The 5,803-nt window shown below is 35.5% G+C and overlaps 1 non-coding gene across 1 annotated transcript; it reads left to right on the forward strand.

Annotated features, from left to right (window-relative positions):
- Positions 1 to 225: 225 nt before the first annotated feature.
- LOC121225502 (small nucleolar RNA R71) lies at positions 226 to 332 on the forward strand. The gene has a single exon (XR_005923381.1). It is a non-coding gene; the product is annotated as a small nucleolar RNA R71 (small nucleolar RNA).
- The last annotated feature ends 5,471 nt before the right edge of the window (positions 333 to 5,803 follow it).

The following is a 5,803-nucleotide window of genomic DNA, read 5'->3' on the forward strand; positions in this document are numbered from 1 at the left end:
GATAACGAAGTGAGAGCATCAACTTCATGAACTCCAGCTACACATCTTCCTGAAACTGTTTGATTTGTTGGCCATTGATATTTGTTGCTCGCGATCCTCTCGATGATCTTATAAGCCTCATTATAATACTTAGACAAAATTGCACCATTTGCAGAAGCATCTACCATCAATCTTGTATGTGTATTGAGACCATTATAGAACGTCTCCAACTGGATACAATGAGGAATCCCGTGATGAGGACACTTAGGAAGTAACTCCTTGAATTGCTCCCAAGCCTCATACAAAGACTCATCATCCTATTGTTGGAAAGCTGTGATCTCGTTCCTCAACTTAGCATTTTTGCTAGGTGGGAAATACTTAACCAAAAATCTCTCTGCTAATTCTTTCCATATATAGAACTTGGTGGCAATGGATTGAGCCATGCTCGTGCTCGATCTTGCAACGAGTATAGAAACAACTTCAACCTCAGTGCGTCTTCAATCACACCGGCTATCTTGAATGAGTCACTCACCTCCATAAACAATCGAAGGCGGAGATGTGGATCTTCCGTGGGCATACAACTAAATTGGCCCACCGTTTGTAGCATTTGAAACATCACTGGTTTTAATTCGAATTGGGTTGCCTCAATATCTGGCCTTCTAATTCCTGGATTTAACTCATTGAAAAGCAGCACAGCATATTGTCTGATGCATCGATCCTTATCATCAGCAATGAGGATAGGATTTCGTACATGTTCGGCTTCATTACCTCGGTCTTGATTTTGATTTCCAAGGCCTATCTCATTCTATCTCTAAGCTATTCGTTCACATCTTCTTTGTGTAAAAGTTCGCTCGATTTCAAGGTCTACTGGGAGTAAATCGACAATCCAATCTATGCTCATAAACACCTAGAATGGAAATTACAAAATTAAAAATAATAAGTTGGTACTGTTAGATATAACCAAATTGAAACTAAATAATTTCACAAAAAAATGACTATGGAAACAATTAACAATCCCCGAAAACGATTCCAAAAACTTGTAACACTCGGGTTTGTGCAAGTGTACATAGTCGTTATCAAGTAATAAGTATCGAGTTATCTTCTCCACAGAGATTGTATTTGTGCTAAGTCACTTAATTTGTAGAAGTGTATTAACAATTTGATAAATAAAAACAATATAATTGAGAAGTGATGAAAAATTAAGTATATGAAACTAAATGCAATGATCCCTAATACAATTTATCCTAAGTATGCAAACTATATGAATGAGATAGATTTTAGCAGAATTAACACAATAAGCAACAATTATAACAGAAATAAGTAAGGACAATTACTTTAATTAAACTCAAATTACTATCAACATGCTTATCAATATTCGAAAAAACATTCCATGGCAACTCAATCTTTCATGAGTTTGGAAACCGCGTTAGGTTCTTTCGGAATCCTTTACTTAGTAAATACGTAAGTTACTGATCCTTATTTACTAAAGGTTTCTTAGTATTCGTATGAGGTAACAGGGACGTGTTAGGTTTGAAATAGTTTAATCACACAAATCTAAAAACATGCAGATAACAGAGCCTGGTTAAGGATGTTATGCAACCTACAATTTAATCGGGTTAGGATCTAAATTGAGCATGCACATTTCAATTATACGCCCATTAACCATTGTCTGGTTAGGATCGCTCAGTTAATTTAGGTGCATTTCAATCATGTATAAACGAAATACAGACTTGATTTTAATTGAAAACATGATCGATTGAGGCACAAATATTATAAGCATGAATCAAATAATTATTATTAAACCAAAGCAATCATCCTATCTTAAATAAAATTAAGCTGCCATTATTCTAAACAAGAATAAAGAACACATAGCAAACATTCTTGAATTAAATTAAAGTAATAAAGATTAAACCCAATTCAGAGTGGCTGTCACCCAAGACTCTGACTGATGAGGGCTCCTTCGTTCCTTTGCTTTTCTCCTTTGCTAATGGCTCTTTGAGGTGGTCGACCAAGGGTTCTTTAAGAGGCTAATTTGCTCAAAATCTTTATGCAAAGATGATGATAGGCATGAGGGCTAAGAAAGGTAAGAGAATTGAGAGAGGAGAGAATGATGAATGAATGAGGGATGATTGAAAAAGTAAGAAAGAGGCTCTTATTTATAAGTGAGGCATGGGAGCTAGTTTGCTAAAAATAGGAGTGTCCATTTTTCAAAACTCCTTCCAAGGGTGGTTGGCTAGGAATTGAGGGAATGTGGCTGATTTTGCTTGATTCTTGGTCAATTTGAGTGCCACAACAACTCAGGACTAAGACTCGGTCACCAACAAATCTTCGGGTAAATCTCTAATTTCTTCAACTCTTCAAGGACCTTGTGTAATTAAACTAAAAGATGGTTTATGAACCTCCATATTTAGCTGAATTTTGGGTAGACTTGGCCTTCCATTTGGACGGTTTTGTAATCAAATTAAAGCTCTCAGACCTGTCCAAAAATAAATCAATAAGTTAGAGGACCAAAGAATTAAATTTTACCAACTTAATTAATTTAATTAAAACCCAAATTATCAATGAAATATTTTAAAATGAATTATTAAATATAATTTTATATTTTTATTATTTAATTTAATCATGCATGGCCCACTTTATGTCATAAAAATATAATATGCTCAATTTAGTATAAAATAAGCCATATTATGCATGAAAACTATATAATAAAGATTAAAATCATATTTTAATAATTTCTATGTCCTGTTTTCATATTTTTCACATATTTCATTAATTTATTAAACAAATACTTGGGTTTAACAACAAATTTAAGGAAAAAGGTGATAATTTATATAGGAAAAATCCTATATATTTTTCAGTTTACAGGTAGCCAAGAAATTACATGCATTTCATTATACGAGACTTAGGACTAAATTGTAAATATTGTGAAAGGTTAGGAGCAAAATAGTCATTTTACCTGGGGTGAGTTTTAGGCCTAAAACAAAAAAAATGTAATGTATTAATAATCTAATTTTATTGATATAGATCCCGAGGAACCAATCTCGGAGGTCGACTGTGGAAACTGAAAAGTTTCAGAATAACCGAAATACGAAATCGAAGCAATTACTAGGTAAGTTCGTATAACCCGAAGTAAGCTTTTACTATACTTGAGTATGCATATTCTTGAATGTATGAGAATTTATATATTCATTGCATGATAATCCATGAAATGTGGTAGTGTAATTGAAAAGATGATAAATGTCCTGGTTGAAATAGAAAGGGAAATCTGATGGATAAATTATGGCTTACATGACATGAAATCCTGCATGTGTTGTAGAAAAGGATTTAGCCCAAACAAGTAATTCGATGATCTCAAAAATAGAAACGATCTGGCCCAGACGGGTGTTCCTTGAGTGATCGAGCCTCCCGATGAATATGGGTGTATTAAGGATTTAGCCCAAACGGGTAATCCGAATGAGGATTGAATTTAGCTTGGACTGGCAATTCAGATTCGAGCTTATGAGAGTAATTATCGTTAAAGGGGATTTAGCTTGGACTGCTAATCCCGACATTGCTCTATGAGTTATTACTAAGAGGGATTTAGCTTGGACCGGTAATCTCGCCATAAGATGTAAGGTTCGCGGGAGTGCGTACTTGAGATGATCACTTGTATGACTTGACGATAATTGGACTATGCATCGAGATTTTTGAGAAATTCAACGGGACTAACATGAGAAAAAAAGAACGGAAACATTGAATTGATGAGCTCATCTAAGACTAATGACATGATGCATTGTTATGAGACTAACTTGATGATTGAGTGCTGTGATAGGGAAACTATTTCATACTTGTTGGAATTATTGCCTAACTATGGTTGTATGCTAATTTACTGGTAAGTTTACTTTTTAGTTAACCGGACTTACTAAGCATATAAATGCTTACCCCCTTCTCTTTTCCCTATCTTACAGAACTCGTGGACTTGTGAAGATTGGAAGACAGTTGGAGAATCAACACACTATTGACTTGTCCCGCTTTGGTATATAGATACTTTTATTTTATTTAATGGCATGTATAGGGTTTTTGGTCATTTTGTTATATATGTCATTTGGCTAGCCAATGTAATGGCTTAAATGGTATACTTATTCTTTTGTATATGGCCCTGAGATATGGCTCATATTGATGTAGGTTATAAACCTACTAATGATGCATGTTTATGTTTAAATGTCCCACGAGATATGATGATGAAATTTATCATGGTTGGATGCTTGAAATGGAACCTAATAATTTGAGAGTGGGCATAACATATAATGGTATATGGTTATAATATGGCCTAAGTATAAAATGCATAATGTGTTATGTTAATTCTTTGATACGAAAAGGATAATTTAGCATGTACTAAACCGATGATATGAGGTTAACATACAATGAGTTATGTCAAGGTTGTTTAAGAGTATAATTAGGCCATGTTAAATACCATTGAAGTCTCTGAGTGTGTATGGATGATAGAGGGTGACCAAAGGCTTGGAAAAATAGCCCTAAAAAGGTCTACACGGGTAGACACACGGGCATGAGTCTAGGCCGCGTGTGACACACAGACAGCCCCATGGACATGTTACCCTCTGTACTTAAAATTTTAGGTCTGTTTGCATGGTACTAAACACACAGGTAGAGACACGGTCGTGTGTCTCAACCATGTGGAGGATATCGCCTAGCACAACACGGACGTGTGCCTTGGCCGTGTGCCTTAAAATGAATGATGACATCATAAACAAAATGTCTGGGTTTTTTGACACGGGCGTGTCTAGACCGTGTGAGGGACACAGGCTTGTGCTTGGCCGTGTGAAAACCCCTGGAGGTTCGAAATGAAAAATAAATTTTGATAATTCAACATGGGTGGGACACACGGGTGTGTTCTTAAGCACACAGACATGTGCTTTGCCTCTACACGGGCGTGTGCTTTGCCTCCACACAGAAGTGTGAGGCATAACCCTAGTAATTTTACTAAAATTTTATATAGTTTTCGGTTAAGTCCCGGATCACTTTTAATGTATGTTTTGGACCTTGTAGGTCCATAATCGGGACACTATGATATGGTTTTGTCAGTTTTAAATTAGAATGAAATTTTATAACCATTATTTTTTGAAAGTATCTGAGTATGTGTCTGGTAACGCCTCGTACCTTGTCCCAGTTTCGGGTACGGGTAAGGGGTGTTTCAAATATTGATGATACTTTGAGCTACAAATTTAGATATTTTTTATGTTGAATTTTGAGGTTATAGATGCATGTTGAATTGGTATGTGTATGGTTGCGTTAAGTGCCTTGTTTTGTTGTGAATTTTGATGTTTTTTTGCAAAGATATCGATAACTAGTATGAGAAATATCAATACCTGAGAGTGTGTATCAATGCCTACGTGATTTGTTTGGGGATTTTTGTTAAGTGGTCTTTAAGCAGGCTTCTAACTTTTAATAATATTGTTTAATGTATATTTAGTAATTTTAACATTGCCTTGGGTATTTTAGACTTAAAATTCGTATAATTAATTAATTTTAATGAGACGTGGTGTAACGTGCGATGGTGTGACATTGGTGTAGCATCATGTTACTCAGGCTCAATGAATAGGGTGAGTATGAGGTCTTACATGCCAGGCAACCTGGGATGACTTAATTCGTGGTATAACCATATATTTGATCCGATGGCTTGTCCATACTGTTTGATTCTGGCAACTTGACTGCGTAATTTTGAAAAGTGACATACGCTCACTTATAAGTGTGTAAGGTTGGATGGGTACTCGTTACCCTATTTCGTGTAATTGGTGGGGCGGAGTTTGTATGTAACGGATGGGGC

Source organism: Gossypium hirsutum, chromosome A03, assembly GCF_007990345.1.
Source record: "Gossypium hirsutum isolate 1008001.06 chromosome A03, Gossypium_hirsutum_v2.1, whole genome shotgun sequence".
Classification (NCBI taxonomy): Eukaryota; Viridiplantae; Streptophyta; class Magnoliopsida; order Malvales; family Malvaceae; genus Gossypium; species Gossypium hirsutum.